The sequence below is a fragment of the Bidens hawaiensis genome, unplaced genomic scaffold (assembly GCF_021521415.1).
Source record: "Bidens hawaiensis isolate Kalapana, Puna unplaced genomic scaffold, B.hawaiensis_p1.1 tig00032655_1, whole genome shotgun sequence".
Classification (NCBI taxonomy): Eukaryota; Viridiplantae; Streptophyta; class Magnoliopsida; order Asterales; family Asteraceae; genus Bidens; species Bidens hawaiensis.
In genome coordinates, this window is record NW_027495572.1 from 208,302 (window position 1) to 228,019 (window position 19,718).

The 19,718-nt window shown below is 35.6% G+C and overlaps 2 pseudogenes; both read right to left on the reverse strand.

Annotated features, from left to right (window-relative positions):
* Positions 1-793: 793 nt before the first annotated feature.
* On the reverse strand, positions 794-3,572 carry LOC143583867 (G-type lectin S-receptor-like serine/threonine-protein kinase At2g19130 pseudogene; annotated as a pseudogene).
* A 696-nt stretch (positions 3,573-4,268) lies between these two features.
* On the reverse strand, positions 4,269-6,376 carry LOC143583876 (DNA cross-link repair protein SNM1-like; annotated as a pseudogene).
* Positions 6,377-19,718: the final 13,342 nt, after the last annotated feature.

The window sequence follows — 19,718 nt, forward strand, 5'->3', positions numbered from 1 at the left end:
TTTTCAGTACTTGCCAAACAATAAATAAAGAAGTGAAGTCAATACTAGTCCTCTCTTCATAATCTGTAAATTTACTATGATGGAAGACTTGTGAAACTTATATGACTTGGAAAAAGCAAAATTTGACAGTGGAATTGTTCAAAAAGACTAGGCAGGCCACCATTGAACATCGAACGTGTCTACGTTGGGACCCACTTCATTTATTATCAACCAATAGCTAGTTATTTCAGATCTTAGAAGAAACCACATAACAGTCATATACTCATATAAAGAACAATGTCACTAGACAACTTTTTATCACTCAGCCGTAATACATTTGTGTACTATTTATCACTCAGTCGTAATACATTTGTCTACCAAGAAACATGTGCAAAACAGACCATAGACTTTTGTTTTATAGTTGGAAAGAATGATAGAGCCAGAAATTTTTTTCTATGTTACATGTATTTTTTGGTACTTAAATTTATAACTACTCGGCGAAGTTTTGGGTCTGGTCGGATCATCTAAATTATCATTTATAGGTTATCTGATTTTTGGTGTAATACTTCTATCAAAGTAAATTGATCTTATTGATATTTTTTCTTGTATACAATACTATATAACATATTCTTCTAAATTTTTCTTTTTGCAAAAGAAAATAGAATGTGGCCATAAACTACTTTGTTTACATTATAAAAAGAAATGTAAACCATAAAACAAAAATGCATGATCCAATCACAATCTCCATATTTTTTCATTCTCAAATCATATAAACAACTCACAAAATAATATATCTAAAACACCTCCTAAAAGTATGTCTAATAAATAGATTAAAACACATGACAAAATAAGAAGAAAATAAAGGTATTCATATCATATGTCAGTTACAGATTATGCATATTTCTAAACATATATATCATCGCACATGTTATATAGCAACCTAATACTTGGAAACCCCAACAGGACCATCAATTACAATATTTGAGTATAGCCTTTAGCAATAAATACTCAAAACACAAATTAAACACACATATCTATTACAAACATCATTACCGCAGCGTGTGTTCTAGACAGATATCTTGGTCTTTGAAGAAGATGCACTGTTAGATTGTGAATCATGACTCGATGAGTTGTTCAGTGGTTGTGAACTCCCGTTTGATGATAGCTCGGTGAAGAAAACAATCGGCTCCGTATTTACAAGAAATAACTTGACAGATCGTGGGACCGGAGGCATGTTAACATCCAATACTCCCTCAAGAATTTGTTCCACCAAACTCATTGAAGGCCTATTATCTTCCTCATCTTGAATACACCAACACGCAACTTTACAAATTTTGGTGACTTGTTCAACTCTCGCTTCCCTGTTTAACCTACTGTCTAGTAAGCCAAGGATATCACCTCCCGTCATTAGCACATTAGCAACCAAACTAGGAAAGAATTTACCTCTTGAGTCATCAGATTGCTCGGCGTTTCTTTTACCATAAACTAATTCAAAAAGCATCATTCCGTAGCTAAAAACATCTGCTTTGGTTGTGACGGGCACCCCCGATAACCATTCGGGTGCTAGATATCCTTTTGTCCCTCTAAAAGTAGTCAAAACCCGACTAAACTCTCGACCCACAAGCTTTGCCAGACCAAAATCTGCTAATTTTGGGCAGAAGTCAGCGTCTAAAAGAATGTTTTCGGGCTTTATGTCACAGTGAATTATACAGTCTCTACACTTCTCATGAAGATAAACCAACCCTCTTGCAATTCCAAGTGCAATATCATACCTTGTTTTCCAGTCTAGAACACTATCTTGTTTTTCATGGAAAAGATGGGAATCTAGAGAACCGTTTGGCATGTAATCATACACCAACAGCTTGCTGTTACCTTGTGCACAAAACCCACGAAGACGAACAAGATTAACATGTTGGATGGTCCCAATTGTGCTGACTTCACTCCTGAACTGTTTATCTCCTTGACTAATACTTTCAAGCTTTTTCACCGCCACAACCGATGCATCACGCAGTACCCCCTTGAAAACTGAACCAAACCCACCGCCTCCTAATTTCTCTGTGAAATTTTTGGTGGCTATTTGTAAATCTCGGTAAACAAACGACACCAAAGATCCCTCCATTGTTGTCTTCCCAACCGATATCCTCTTTTTTCTATAGATTATAAACAAAATTAGACCCAAAACAAGAACCACGCCTGCCACAACGGACCCGATAACAGCACCATGATTATTTTTTTTGTGCAACCGAGGTGGAAGATCTTTAGAAGCGATTTTGATATTGATTGTTTTCCCACTAACATTGTCTTCTAAAAGATTCAAAAGCTCTACCTCCCAAACCGAGCACTGATTATCTGAAAACGAGTAAGCATTACACCGACAACTGTTTAAACACGTGGCACGACATTCTCCACCACTCCCAACCGCCATAGACAAGGAATTTAGAGGGATGTTAGCTACTTTAACCGTTATAAAGGAGATTTTCTTGTTATCCCCACATTCCAAATCTGTTTTTCTCACACACCCACTAGAGAAAGCACTTTGATTCCAATCATTTTCAGATTTAGGTTTGAAACCAGTCAAGCAATTACAATATGGCAATAGAGTCAGTCTGCAAGTACCAAAAGCACCACAGATGGCATATACCTCACACTGTGATGTTCTAGGTTGAATCCAAAACAAATTCCATTGTTTCGTTTGTTCCAACCATGATTGCTGCTGAACTTGACCAGAAACACCCATTATAAATCTAGATATAATGGAGGAATTATACACATAATAAATGAAGTAACTCTCGTTTTCATTTGAAATAAATCTGAAATTATAAATGTAATTTAAATTCATTTCAGGTACTATGCTAAATATGTGCCCATTCCATGGTCCACTTGTCCAGTATTGTTGGGACCCATTCCACTTGCTTACATACTCTTTACTAGAAGGGATAAGCTCCAAAGAGAAGAGGCCTACCCCGGGATCATCATCGCTTCTCCATGATGTAAGAAGTTGACTTTTCTTAGTTCTATTATCATAAGCAAGTTTAGAACCAGGTAACCAGGTATGACCTGGGTGGTCAAAACTTTGCCAAATGGGTTCAACTGCTTTGGACCCGTCACTCAAAACTAAGTTACCATCGTCAAGAAGAACAGCAGTTACAGAATTAGAACGGGCGGTGGTGACATTTGTGGACCAAATTAGTAGCTTGGACTCATTTATGAGCACTAAGTTACCGTTTACAGTTTTTAATTCTGACATGAATCTATCGGAGATGGGTGTTTCTCGGTTTGCTACCCAGACTATAGTAGGAGGATCGGAAAATACCTTCTTATACCATATGCCTATATAATAGTTGGAAGAGTTACCTGCTTTGAAGAAGCCCAACTCAAAGTTTCCACCTTTTGATATGATTGTTTGGTTTCCAGATAAAGACTGGTTTGCAGATATGGTATCGGCTCCAGATGAGAAAGAAACGATGAGAGAGAAACACAAAAGAAGCAAAAACCCCATTAGTGATCAAACTGATACTCTTTGTTAAACACTCGACTGGTACAGATATTGTATTGCCAGCAATGGGTTTTATAGAACTGACATTTGAACAGCAATTACACTAACAGATGAAGAAGTCAAGTCATTATAAATAGAAAGACTTTTGTTTCATTTTAAGTCCTTTCTCCATTAACTATACAAGTTGCTATCATGGAAGACTTGTGGACTAAATTCAGCTTGGAAAACGAAGCACAATTTGACAGTGGAAATGGTTCATAAACTATTTATATCCCGCACTACGTTAGACAAGTCACATCGGTTTTCACTCAACGCTGAACATTGAATGAGTGTCGTGACCCACTGTATTAATAATGGAATAGCTTAAAAAACATTTATGTTCTACAAAACTGTCATGCGATAAGATTGGTCACAGTAGAATTCTTTTGTTTGAATTTTGTTATATCACAAAAACAAACACTCGGTTTTCGGAGATAACCCGTCTCAACTCTCTAATTAATCCATAATCTCAATGCATCCAAAAGGTTTTTACAATGATCTACCATTTAAAAATTACAAATACTAATTCTAATATAACTCTTGACTTGGTTAAATAAACTAAGAAATCATACTTGATAAACGTAATCTATTTAACTCACACTTTAAAATAATCGCTTTGGTTTATCCTTATCTTTTTACCAGCTTCTTCTTTAGTGTTAGTCTCTTCATTTGATGATGTATTTTCTACTGGATTATCAACACTATCCAAAATAACGAGTCAAAACTCAAAACCGTGAACTTGACTCAGTTACAGTCAAACCAATGCTTCTGCAGGTCCAAAAACAAAAACCAGGTTGAAGGGACCATATGCTCGGATGATCCATGTGAACTTGCTCGGCTCCGTGTTATTTGGTTCAAAAAGCATACAAGTGACTCCATCTTTATATAACTCAAAGAATTTCATGCTTCTCTCATTCAAACTGACGGATCCTTTTTCTCTTTCTTTAACTTCATCAGAGCAATCTTCACTTGTTAGCTTCGCACCACGGTGCAATTTTGTTAACAAAGTAACTCTAGTTTCTGTTTGATCCTTTTTCTCTTTAACTTATTCACCTCAGTAAAACTATTACAAGCAAGAGTAGACTTACATTCATCTTCAACCGGTGCCCTTTCTTCCTTGATCACATGTTTTTGACATAAGCTCGATGTTCCGTAAATGTTGCGAAGATGGTAACACGGATCATTATAAGAAAATGACGAAGCCACGATACCTTTGATGTTATTTGGGCATAGAAACTTAACAAACTCCACTATCTCTGAAAAACACGAGTGATCAGAATATGGAACCGTGTAGATATACTAATGATGCTTTCTATGTTATATGTGTATCTATTTCGCATATTCATATCAAAATCATTATCCGTCTCTTTCTTCAATGAAGAAACACCACACGATTTATCCTTGCATCCGACTTTCTTTAGCTTCCACGGAAGTCCAGATGGCATGATCCCGATGGTCGGACACATGGTATTTAATCCTTCCAGTGTTTCAACAGAAAAACTATAACGAGGAACAGCTCGGACTCTCGTCAAAGTGGTTTTGGTCGTGAAATTGTCATGTAGCCCAAGAAGATGCATGGTTTGTAAGCGCTCAGGCCATACCCAAATCTGTAATAAAAATAATAAACAGAACATTATTTATGAAGTAATAGAAAAACCGGTTGGTAGTGAATTACCTTTAGTTTGAGCATCTTTGAGATGTAGAGTAACAAATCCTCTTTTCCTAGCGTGTCTATGCCAATGACGATGTCATGTTCAGGATGGGAATTGATGATATTAACTACCTGGAGGTGGTTTAAAAAAGAACAAAATAAGAATTTCCCTATTTTAGTCGGTTACGTGTTACATAGTAAAGCCCGAATATATTTCTAGAAAGGAAAACAGAATACTATTACCTGTTGAGCAGCAACTTCCCGTGAAGGAAATGAGTAGGAGGGGTTGCACTAAGTGTTGTCAATGTAAAGGGTGTCAATTGTATGGTTCCCGAGAGCATTAAGAAGCATGTTTTTGCCCATTTGTGTAACTTCACTTTCTACTTCCCAACGGAAATCCCCTGTGTAAAGGGTGATGCCAAACACACCCCGGAATAGATACATAACAGCCCCTGCCACGTAGCACAGAAATGATAAAATGAGTCTTTGCTCAAAAAAGATAAACTTTTGATTTTGCCAAAAAAAATAACCATTGAACCTAAGGGAAACACGCACTGCGATGTTTACTTGTATACTAATACGTACAAGCGAATGGATTGAATTTCTAACCATGTTACTTAAGAATAAACTAATAAACCTTAGAACAAGTTCTGTGCAGACATATATCAGTACTGGATGGTGATTACATTGAATGCAACGCAGCATAACCATAAACAGCATCTTAACCCCTGTTGCAGTATCAGTAAACAGAACCTTGTGTAATCTGTCACAGAGAATTTAAATTATGATTGTTAAGTGTAAACGAACCAAACATTCAGTGTTGAGCAGGAAGTTCGATTATTATTTAACAAATGAACAAAAGAATTGTGTTCATTTAGTTAAGCGAACAAACAAACATAAGCACATGTCTCGTTTGTGTTTGTTAATTTATGTTTATTTAAGTTTGGTTGGTCGTTAATATATTGATTGAAATTATTAGGATCCATTACAGGTGAAATAAACTGTTGGTTTAAAGTAAAATGAACGAACACAAATGTCACAATTAAAACAAGCGCTTAGGAAGGAAGAAGTAAGAAATATACCAGGGCAATGGTTGGCTTCAATGGGCATAACATGAACCTCCTTAGTAGTAGATAAGCGTGAAGATGAGTCAGCAACTACACCTCACTCCCTGAACCCCAGCGATCCACTGATATCATCCCGACCTCCATTTTTCAACATCAAATTGGGGTTTAGATAGATTTGGGGATTGATTTCTGTGTGAAACTCATACCTAGGGTTTAGAATTTAGATCATAAACTTTATTTCGCGGGTTTTCACCTTCAAAATTCAAATCACATATTTATATGTTCTTCCAAAAATATGTTTTATTTTTCTTTTAAATTGGGTCAATCCGTAACCATAACCGAACTATTGGTTAATCAGAAAACCATAACCATCTCTCATCAGTTATGGTTAATTGGTTGTAGATTTTAATTTAGTTCGGTTATGGGTTGGTTAACCGTCAACAAGGAATAAGTTCAGCATGTAACTATCAAGAAAGATATAAGTTTTTCAAGGCGGTGCTCCATGTTTGGGGTCGTGTATCGTGGTGTGTATTGTTCGGTTCGGTTTGGTTATTAGCCTAAACTAAAACTGAAGTTCTCGGTGAATTTGTTTATATTAATCGATTTGTTTTCAGTTAATCGGTTCAGTTTATTTGATTAATTTATCGGTTCAGTTTGGTTAATGTTGGTTAATAACCAAAACCAAACTTGATCAAGAACTTTTGCTTAGAAATACTTGAAATTGAGGTATGAATAAATGAAATGAAAGTATAAATACATGACGTAGAGGTATAAACATGTGGAATGGAGGTATGATACATCGAATGAAGGTATAAAACAGGATTATATGAAAATATAAATGTTTGATTTGATTGGGTTAATTTCAGTTGAACTAAAGGTAAAAAAACAATTTATTTGTGCATACGAAATCACATATACTAAAATAAAAATGCACTACGTATGATTTTAACAATACCATATCAGCATTTTTTTGATACAAATGCTAACTACAATTGCTTATATATTTATATCCTTTACTGAATGATATTAAGAAATGCGGGTACATATAACACCCAAAGTTTATATATAAATGTTTTACGAGTAGATCGTATAACCCATTTAGAGTTGATTGAACATGATAAAACATTCATACTGTCATCTATGACAATTGATTTTCGGTTAATCAATATTAAGTTAATTTTGGTTTAGTTTTGATTGATGTTTCAATCATTGCTCATCCCTAGTCACGTATTATGACAACCAATTATCGGTTAATTAATGTTAAGTTAATTTTGGTTCGGTTGCGTTTAGTGTTTCAGTTATTGCTCATCTCTAGTCACGTATTGTGAGTTTAAGTTTTTATTGAATTCTTGGAAAGTTTAAAAAACATTTGAATAAAGTTATAAATGCAACTATTAGTAAAAAAAACCTTTTTTTGGGCCCAAATTATATAACGTATGAAAAATCCATTAAACAGAGTTATAGTCTAAACAGGCTAAACAGCTTTATAATTCGGCCCATTTGATTTTGCAGAAGTTTCTGCGACCGTGTACTATGGCCCATCTCACAACGAACTCTAATCTTGGGCCCAAACTCTAATTATAATACCGTAATCGCATATAAATGGTAATCCAATACAAAATAAAATGTCAACAGTAAGATCCGATAAGTTGTATTTGTATCCGTTTCCACTTTGAATACGGATTCAAATATTGAAACGGAGAGACCTGAGAATCGAAAAGGGTGTTTAATAATCTATACTAATAAAAGAAAATAATGAAGATGATGTGGCAATCTCACATTCATTCTTGGTCTAATCTCTCTTCTCATTCATTTGATTTATCCATGGGTTATGGAGTAAAACCATATTGACAAATGGGTTATAATTTCCTTTCCAATTCTCTAATCTCTCATTTAATTCTATCTAACAATCCATGGGTCAAGATAATTTTGGCAAATGGGTTATAATTTCATTTTTAATTATCTAATTTCTCATCTTATCTATTCTAACAATCCATAGGTCATGGGACAAAACAATTTTAAGAAATTAGTTATAATTTTCATTCTAATTTTCTAATCTTTTATCTTATTCATCATAGTTATCCATGAGTAATTGGTCAAAACAATTTATGCAAATATTGTATAATAAAATTGATTTTGTAAATTTGAGATTCTAGACTTCTTATTGTTTGTACTATATATTTTATTTTTACCTTTAATTTTGTTCATTTATTTCGAATAATGTATCTTTTTATTTTTATTATCTGACAAATCCCGTGTAATACACGGGTTCAAAAGCTAGTTTATTTTATATTATTTAATAATTCAAAATATTTATTATATAATATTAAAAAAATATTCGCTGTGATAAGTCAGATATATGAATTGACCGATTTTTTTAAAACAAAAGGTCAGATATCTAAATTTTTGGATATTTCATATTCAAAATATTGAATATAATTTCGGATTCAGATCATTTTCACACACCTAGTATCCATGTTGGCATGTATCCCTTAATCTGCCCATTTGATGTTTTGAATCAATTAACTGTAGCATTTTCTTTTTCTCTGTCCGTCTAGGTGTGCTGCCCACTTCGATAGATTGAAGTAGTTGAAGGAGTTGGTATATCAGGTACTTCACTTTTTCAACTTCATTGTGTAGTTTATATTATCTTTTGTCAATTATTTGGCCAAAATTTATAACACGCTAGGATCCATTTTCTCCCATTTTTCCCCGGCTTCCCCTGTTTTCTCCATTCTTTCGTAGAAACCGGCGAAAAGTGGATCTGACTTATTATATGATCAAAATCTTTCAATTCACAATAAAATAAAATAAGGGGCCATAAGTTCTTGTATTTTTATTATACGTTAGGGTCACTCGTGGCTAGAAACGTGATGTGATTGTGTTAAAGTCTGTTAAGCACTCTATGTGATTGTGATAGTGTAAGTAATATATTAATAATTATCCATGTGTAGTGTTTGATTAATCATATACTAATTAACCGAAGTTTGTTCTTCTTTCATTAACCTGTTTAAAACGTCACTATTCTTTTATTAATAAACTTGAAAGAACCTCAATAACCAAAGAGATTGTGTCCCATCTAGGACAAACCACAGAACATTCAAATAGTACGTACCATACCCAAGAAAACTAAACCTAGTAAAAGTTGTGTGCAAGGCGTGACTTTCGTAGTTTGACCATCAGTAATGCAAACGTGATATCTGAGAAGACTCACATGCTAAACGATATGTGCCAAACATATTCTGTAAAGACCACTCGTAGTTAATTTTGCATATGTACGAGTTTCGCTATCAATCGCAAATTCGCAATTATTCATCATAGCTACTTGAATCTAGTACTCACATCTGCTAATTCTTGGAGCTTCAATAATCATTTATTCTCATTTGAAATCACAATTGCTATATACTATTGTTTCGTATTCGTATTTGGACTATATTTGATTATTATAGAAAATAGTCAAGCACTAATTCATAGTATCAATGATCAAAGGTAGCATAATAGATGTTCAAGGAAAACTACTTGAACTTAAAGTGGACTTAACTTTGTTCGTGATTTTATTAGCAGTAAACCATTTTGGAAACTGGGATTTGGTTAATTAAGACCAATGGAAAGTAAAATAAAAAATAAACGTTGTTACGAGTTATTATGTGTGCCAAGACTATTTTTGTTTTATTCACCAACAAGTTGGGGTCGTAGCCTCTTCTTGGGGGGTTTAAGGCAACGTCCTAGGTAAGGTCTAAGAGACAGAGTCTCTAGTGAGGATATTTGTGTTACCCTATTGAAGTGCTGCTTTGCTTTGTAATTGCATGATTTATGACAATTTTGTTCGGAAATTAATCGACAGTTATAACTGAATATTAGTGGTGACCATTAATACTAAGTTACTATTGATTATTGCTAGTTCGGTTAATCAATGACAAATGTCTGCCAGTTATAAACAAGTGTCAGCAACAACTGGACTTTTAGTGGTAACTAAGTTTCCATATATGTTTCTCTGGTGGGATTTTTCATATATGTAATCGAATAACCATTGACAATTATAACATCAACAATTACACTCTCTCATGAAGTGTTGCAGCGGTCCAACAAAGAATCATTGGGGTGGTTTGCTCCATCAAAATAAGGTCTTTGCACAATTTTGATATGTTTTTTTTTTTTGTAAACGAATTTTTTAAACTCATTTTTTTTACTTTTTTCTTTTTGAGTTATATAATAAAATTTTTGAACGCGTATGACAAACTTTTATTATGTGATGTGTTCTAGAGCCTACATGTAATCATGGAAATTGCTCGAGGAGGTTTGCCCCGATGAATGTAGGCAAAGGTAGATTTTATTTTATCTAAGACAACAATTTGAGGTATCTATTTAATTTCCGCTTACTGATAAATCGTGTGAGATCATTTTTTTTCACAATAATCGTAAGTAATTGTATGGAACTATTGTTGTTGGTTACATAGAATTGATTCGGAGATATAAGTTTGATTCGGAGATATAAGTTTGGATGACCTCTTAAAAATCTAGCACAATAATTAAACTTTTTAGTTGAAACATCTTTATTTACCATTTGTGTCACCATCAATATAATTTGATGTAGTTAATAAAAAAAATGAAAGTTGATGGCGTCGTGACGAGAGGATAGTGAAAACTCATATACAACCTACAGAAAACATGTTGTAATAGGTAATGCCAAACATAGGAGATGCCCTCCTTTCCCGATGACCAATTCTACTTGTCTTTTGTTTGAGATTTGTTCGCCTCCTTTTTGTTGTTCCCAACATTAATTTTTTCTTTTTTCCTTTTTTTTAAAAAAAGCACAATTTTCATTCCATTAAAAATACAGAAAACAGTACAACAAATAACACCACCACCCAAACAAGAAAGGGGAAATAGACAACTTTTACCAATGTTTTACCAAAATAGACATGTCTATTTAGTCTACATCTTTCCAATCATTAGTTTTTAACCAATAAACAACTGACACGTCATCGAAGCCGGCTAAGGCTTAGCCTCCACTTTATGGGCACATAATTTTATAAAAAGTAAACGAGTCTCACCTTTAACCAATAAAAATTCAACACGTGTCAAAGGCGGCTAAATTTAGCCTACATCTATGGTTATTTAGCCGGCATCTTTGACTCTTAGCCGGCTTCGGGATACGTGTGTATTTAGTTAGCCGGCTCAAAATATTCCTTTTTAGCCGGCTTCAACTCGGCTTGTAGGCTAAGGCTTCACTTAGCTTAAGGCTTCACTTAGCCGCCTTCAATTTTTTCATTTAGCCGTCTAATTTTAGCCGTCAAAATTGAATATTTTACCAACCTTATTAAATATTTAGCCGTCTTCTTAGCCGGTGTAAATTTAGCCGCCAAAATTGAATATTTTACCAACCTTACCAACTCTATTAAATATTTAGCCGGCTTCACTTAGCCATCTTCTTAGCCGGTGTAAATTTAGCCCCCAAATATAAATATTTTACCTACTCACTTAATTATTTAGCCGGTTTCGCTTAGCCGTCAATTTCTTTTCTCTTAGCCGGTATGTTTTAGCCATCAACAATAAATACTTTACGTACCCAAATTTAATTTTTCACCAGCCGTTTTTATAAAACTCTACAACCATATTCCATACATCTTATAAAACCATCTTCACCCTCTCAAATTTTTTAATTTCTTATCACAAGATACTCATTTTTAAAAATTTTGGCGGCTAAATTTGCACCGGCTAAGAAGACGGCTAAGTGAAGCCGGCTAAATATTTAATAAGCTTGGTAAATTAATCAATTTTTGCGGCTAAAATTAGACGGCTAAATGAAAAAATTGAAGGCGGCTAAGTGAAGTCTTAGCCTACAAGCCGAGTTGGAGCCGGCTAAGAATGAGTATTTGGAGCCGGCTAACTAAATAGGCACGTATCCCGAAGCCGGCTAAGAGTCAAAGATGCCGGCTAAATAACCATAGATGTAGGCTAAGTTTAGCTGCCTTTGACACGTGTCGAATTTTTATTGGTTAAAAGTGGGACCCGATTACTTTTTATAAAATTTTGTGCCCATAAAGTGGAGGCTAATGCTTAGCTGCCTTAGCCGACTTTGGTGACGTGTCAGTTGTTTATTAGTTAAAAAACCAATGATTGGAAAGATGTAGGCTAAATAGACATGTCTATTTTGGTAAATTATTGGTCAAACTTGTCTATTTTTGCAATTCTCCCAACAAGAAAACATAATTAATCTACACAATTACTATTATCTAAGAAGAACTCGGACCAAGACCTCCACTCCCCGATCGAGAATCTTGATCAACGATGAATCAGCCACAAAAAGGCAAGGTCTTTTATATCATCCAAGACTTTTATAGCAGTGCCTAGTGTCACACCCCGACTTAGGGCCTAGGCGTGTGACCACAAGTTAGTACCACTTTTGTAAATACATCAGAGTCGCGGGTTTTATTTCAGCGGAAGTCTTTAATAAAATATTATTATATTGAAAACTTATTAAACTCTCGGGTTCAAATACCCATTTGATATTTGAAATACATTTCTTTATAATATTTTCAAATAAAATATCTGAGCCATTAGATAGCATCTAATAATTATAACTCCAATCTTCTATTCCCTCTTGCTTGTATATTCTAACCTTTCTTGTTTCCCTGTAACATGGGGAAAAATACGTCAGCACAAAGATGGTGAATAACGCTGACTCTAAAATCTTTTTTTCAATACCTTTGTGAAACCAGCAATAATACCTTTGTGACTACTCATTAGGCACCCAACTCAATTGGGATCAAATTACCCTAAGTACCATGTACAATTAATTATATACACAATATCATTTCTCTGAACAGTCCCGTAGACCTTCAGAGGCATGTTGATGATATGCATGGCCTCGGGGAAATGTTGAGTCACCATGTATGTTTGGATCCAGACACATGTATACTCTTAATCAGAGTGTCCGTTTCTTATTATTGTACACAAAGTTTTAAACCATTCAGACTCATTATTAAAGGTTTGGGGCGTATTCACCTTTTTTGTTTATAATCAGTTTCTGATACCGATTCCTGTTTTCTGATTCTGTCTCTTGATTGGTTACCTCGGACCTATAGTACGAGAATAACATTTTGTATAAATAACTAGATCATCGATCTAGCTTCAGACCTCTAGTCTGTTTTTGTATAGCGTTAACCTTGATAAAATTATTTATAAAACATTTTGGACCTTTAGTCGCTTTCTTTATTTACCAATCATATGTTACGTTTCTTCTTCAAGAAGAAACGTCTATACTGAGTTTCTTCCTCAAGAAGAAACATTAATTCAATTATAATCTTTTGTTATAAATATTTCTTAGTCATGAAGAAATATTATTTTGACTATAACCTTTGCTTAAGAAAAGTTATGTTATACTTAATCTTAATCAAGGTTTGGCTATACCTCCGACTATGGTCTAAGCCATTTATAATAATAAAATAATAACTTAGGCAGAACCCCTTACCTCGCACGGGTATTCGGAGTTAGATATTCCTAAGTTTATACGGGCAGCACTTTTACTCTATGCACGTTTATCGAGACATTCTTGATTAACTCTTCTTGGCACGCAAATCGAGACAACGTTCGGGTGTCGCCGGGTCGTGCACGTACTTCGAGAAGGGATGTCGGGTTTCTTGAGTGGCACGCACTTCGAGGAAAACACCGGGTTTATGGCACGGATTACGATGTGTTATTTGTCGGGTCGGTGGCACGCAAACCGAGGTAGAGAGAGAGTAAATTCTAGAGAGAGAGTGGCTGTGGGTGTGTGAGAATGAACCCGTGGCCTCCCATTTTATGGCTGATTTCGCACTCTATCGCGATACGCGATGGAGTCATCCCTGTGGCCATCGCTTAGTGCGACGCCCCCTTTCATCAGATTATGCCACGTGTCGCCACGTGGCCTGACGCGTCTGCCACGTGTCGCCACGTGGTCTGACACATTCTGCCACGTGTCATCAGAGTGTGACACGTGTTGATGACTCATCACGGCCCATCGCGGTACGCGATGGCCGTCCTCTTGGACTCATCGCGTAGCGCGATGGGTCCCTGGATATTATTTTTCAGTTTTAGTCCCTCGTCTTTGATAGCTTGTCATTTCTAGTCAAATTCTCGTCCTCCAAAAATACTAAGGCAGCTCTCAATGCGGCTCGCGGCGATGCGAGCGTGCGAAGTGCAAAGTGCGCCATCAAAGCGCCCAACGCCCGTCGCCGTCTCCGTCGCCGTCGCCATCACCATCGTCCTCGTCCTCATCCTCGCCCTCGCCCGAGCGAGTGCGCGTGCGCGTCAGGTGCTACGCACCCTCCGCTAGGATCACTTGGTGCATGATATTCCTAAAAGAATATTACTATGGAAAATCTCTTCTTTATAAAGAGCTTCCATTTCTTTACTACTTTCCATGTGGGATGTAGTTTCCTTTATGTAAGAATACTTAACTTAGGAAATATTTGTATTTCCTTATTTTTCCTATATTTCCTTATTTAATATTTTCCCATGTCTTGTCTTGATATTATTTTTGATCCCTCAACTTTCCTAAGTTGTTAAATTTGGATCAAAATTTTGGGGATGTTACATCCTCCCCACCTTGAAATGAATCTCGTCCTCGAGATTCGTTGTTTGAAGTGTGAACAGTTCTTACCTTTCAAATGTTGTTTAGATTCTATCAAATCTGGTTCTTGTTGTATGTAGGTTGACTAGGATCTTTTTTTTTTCACTAACTTACATCCTTCAATGATGTAACCAGTCAATAGTTCAGAATGTCATTAGTAAATATAAATTGCTAAACACATTGATCAGTTGTGTTTAACTATTTACCTTACCGTTATGTATTCTAAATATTTACTGATGTTAACTACATTGTTGTTTTGATTCAGTCTATCGAATCTATTCCACTAATGTGTTGTTTAGATTCAGTCTATCGAATCTATTCTATCCTTGATCTTGATCGACGATGTTTGTTATATTCTAACAGTACCCTTGTACTTTCATATTTGCTATACTTAACAATTGCATTCCTTATATATCTTATGGTAAATTACGAATTCTTTTCGATAACATACCATCCTTGTATATTTAAATATTTTTCAACGCTTGGTGTATCATCTTCCTAGATGATAAGTTAAAACGTTTTACATTCTAAGTTTCGGATAAAATTTTTCAACATTTGAACCTCTTGTTTGTTCTTTAGAGATAACGAATATAAGCATTCTTGTGTATTAACCCGATCTATATGCTAATATTTTATTTATAACTTAGGGATTTAAATACCCTTCTTTGATTACAAAACTTCTCGTTTGAAAACGAGTTACAATTATTATACAAAAGTTGGCTAGTCTATCTTGACATTTCTTTGATGTGATCTTGTCATTAATCTTGACTAGCTTTTATTTGCGAGCATTCAGTCTTAAAGTGACCCGTTTCTCCACATGTTAAACATACTCCTAACTTCTTTCGACATTCATCTATTGTGTGTCCTGCTCTCTTGCAGTATGCACAATTGTTTGAATTTTCTAGTCGACACTTTCCAGTATGTTTTCTTCCACAAGTCTTACATGCTGACTTGGGAGTACTTTCTTCCTTTCCTAACTTATCGGAATCTTTTGGTTTCTTAATTTCTTTATCATTCTTCTTTTCTTCTTCTTGATTCCTTATCATACTGTTGATTAAGTATCCGGCCAATTCCATAGCCGAATCAACTGTTTCTAGCATATTGGATCGTACCATATCTCTTATTTCTCTTGGTAGTCCATATATGTATCGAGTTACTTTGTTATATTCCAGAGTTACTAAATGTGGAACCAGTCGGCAATATTCTAGGAATTTAGTGTTATATTCCCTAAGATTCGTGCCAACAACCTTGTGATTCCATAACTCGGTTTGAATTCGATCCATCTCATGAGTTGGGCAAAATTTCTTTAATATTAAACCTTTAAATGTTTCCCAAATTAAGTTATACATCACTTCTCTCCCTTTGCTCATCAACAGAGCATTCCACCACTCATGCGCCTCTCCTTTAAACATTAATGCGGTATACTGAATCTTCTCTTCATCAGTACACTTACTTATTATCACTATTGTTTCCATCTCCTCAAGACACCTCACGGTTGTGATGGCTCCTTTATCTACGTGAAACTCCTTTGGTCCATAATACTTGAAGTCTCTGAACGAACATCCATTGATCTTTCGTTTCTTGTTCTTTGGATTATTATTAGCTGTAGAGCTATCATAATCTTCCTCCTTTCTTGAAGGAACAGATTTACTTCGATTTATTTTGTTAGATTTTGGTTGACTTTGACTCGTAGAAAAGTCATTCATAGCTTCCTTAATCATCTTTTGAATTCCTTTTTTATATTGGATAGGAATTTCATTATCTATTCTCTTCATTTTCAGTTTTCTTGGAATGACTGTTGTGAGAGTTTGCACTTTCTTCTCTTGACATACTACAATAAAATTTTAAAAGATAAGTCTAATATTCGAATAATTCAAAACATATCTTTTATTTATCTTATCATAGTTACAAGAGTGCATATTATACGTTATTATACTCTCTACAATTACTAAGGTTTTATTTCTTCCAACGAATAATTAATTTCTTAATTTTACTATCTTTCTTGGTAGTCTTCTCTTTTTCTTCCACTTTCATCTCTTCCATTGTTTTTTCCTTTTGAGTGCACACAAAGTAAGGATCTTGTGTTGCCGGATAATATTTTTGCTCTTGAATATATTCTTCCAGGTAAGTCTTTACTTCTTTTTCCTTTGGCGTCATTGGTTTCTTGGATCTACTTGATCCTGCTCCATGATTGGGAATTATTTGAGCTAGCGGAATGTCAGAATCATATGAATTCGAATCTTCCTCCATTTTTTGTTTGGCATGTACTTTCATCGCTAGATTTAGGAATTGGGAGAAAAGACGTTCTCATAAATCCTTTTCCTTTGCCAGGTCTAGGCTTAACGGATTCTTCGCTAGATTGACGATCGGACATCTGCGCGAGATTAAATTTAGGGATAGGGAGACGTTGAGACGTTCCTATCTTATTTGTTATATCTTATCCGTATTTAATTATGAATGATTTCTTGATACTTTTCAACTAAGTATCTTGTTTGCTTGAATCAATATTCGTATAATAAGTTTTCAAAACTTATCCTTAATCAAAGCTTAGGTATAATTAAATACCTAATTCGCTAAGATTGATGGATCTGATACCAACCTGTCACACCCCAACTTAGGGCCTAGGCGTGTGACCACAAGTTGGTACCACTTTTGTAAATACATCAGAGTTGCGGGTTTTATTTCAGCGGAAGTCTTTAATAAAATATTATTATATTGTAAACTTATTAAACTCTCGGGTTCAAATACCCATTTGATATTTGAAATACATTTCTTTATAAAACATAACTCTTTTATAATATTTTCAAATAAAATATCTGAGCCATCAGATAGAATCTAATGATTATAACTCCAATCTTCAATTCCCTCTTGCTTGTATATTCTAACATTTCTTGTTTCCCTGTAACATGGGGGAAAAATACGTCAGCACAAAGCTGGTGAATAACGCTGACTCTAAAATCTCTTTTTCAATACCTTTGTGAAACCAGCAATAATACCTTTGTGACAACTCATTAGGAACCCAACTCAATTGGGATCAAATTACCTAAGTACCATGTACAATTAATTATATACACAATATCATTTCACTGAACAGTCCCGTAGACCTAGAGGCATGTTGATGATATGCATCGCCTCGGGGAAATGCCGAGTCACCATGTATGTTTGGAGACACATGTATACTCTTAATCAGAATGTCCGTTTCTTATTATTGTACACAAAGTTTTAAACCATTCAGACTCAGTATAAAAGGTTTGGGGCGTATTCACCTTTTTTGTTTATAATCAGTTTCTGATACTGATTCCTGTTTTCTGATTCTGTCTCATGATTGGTTACCTCGGACCTATAGTACAAGAATAACATTTTGTATAAATAACTAGATCATCGATCTAGCTTCAGACCTCTAGTCTGTTTTTGTATAGCGTTAACCTTGATAAAATTATTTATAAAACATTTTGGACCTTTAGTCCCTTTCTTTATTTACCAATCATATGCTACGTTTCTTCTTCAAGAAGAAACGTCTATACTGAGTTTCTTCCTCAAGAAGAAACATTAATTCAATTATAATCTTTTGTTATAAATATTTCTTAGTCATGAAGAAATATTATTTTGACTATAACCTATGCTTAAGAAAAGTTATATTATACTTAATATTAATCAAGGTTTGGCTATACCTCTGACTATGGTCTAAGCCATTTATAATAATAAAATAATAACTTAGGCAGAACCCCTTACCACGTACGGGTATTTGGAGTTAGATATTCCTAAGTTTATACGGGCAGCACTTCTACTCTATGCACGTTTATCGAGACATTCTTGATTAACTCTTCTTGGCACGCAAATCGAGACAACGTTCGGGTGTCGCCGGGTCGTGCACGTACTTCGAGACGGGATGTCGGGTTTCTTGAGTGGCACACACTTCAAGGAAAACACCGGGTTTATGGCACGGATTACGATGTGTTATTTGTCGGGTCGGTGGCACGCAAACCGAGGTAGAGAGAGAGTAAATTCTAGAGAGAGAGTGGTTGTGGGTGTGTGAGAATGAACCCGTGGCCTCCCATTTTATATCTGATCTCGCACTCCATCACGATACGCGATGGAGCCTTCCCTGTGGCCATCGCGTAGCGCGATGCCCCCTTTCATCAGATTATGCCACGTGTCGCCACGTACACGTGGTCTGACACATTCTGCCACGTGTCACCAGAGTGTGACACGTGTTGATGACTCATCACGGCCCATCGCGGTACGCGATGGCCGTCCTCTTAGACCCATCGCGTAGCGCGATGGGTCCCTGGATATTATTTTTCAGTTTTAGTCCCTCGTCTTTGATAGCTTGTCATTTCTAGTCTAATTCTCGTTCTCCAAAGATACTAAGTTGGCTCTCAATGTGGCTCGCGGCGATGCGAGCGTTGCGAAGTGCAAAGTGCGCCATCAAAGCGCCCATCGCCCTTCGCCGTCTCCGTCGCCGTCGCCATCGCCATCGCCATCGTCCTCGTCCTCGCCCTCGCCCAAATGCTGTGCGCTAGTGCGCGTCAGGTGCTACGCACCCTCCGCTAGGACCACTTGGTGCATGATATTCCTAAAAGAATATTACTATGGAAAATCTCTTCTTTATAAAGAGCTTCCATTTCTTTACTACTTTCCATGTGGGATGTAGTTTCATTTATGTAAGAATACTTAACTTAGAAAATATTTGTATTTCCTTATTTTTCCTATATTTCCTTATTTAATATTTTCCCATGTCTTGTCTTGATATTATTTTTGATCCCTCAACTTTCCTAAGTTGTTAAATTTGGATCAAAATTTTGGGGATGTTACATCCTCCCCACCTTGAAATGAATCTCGTCCTCGAGATTCGTTGTTCGAAGTGTGAAC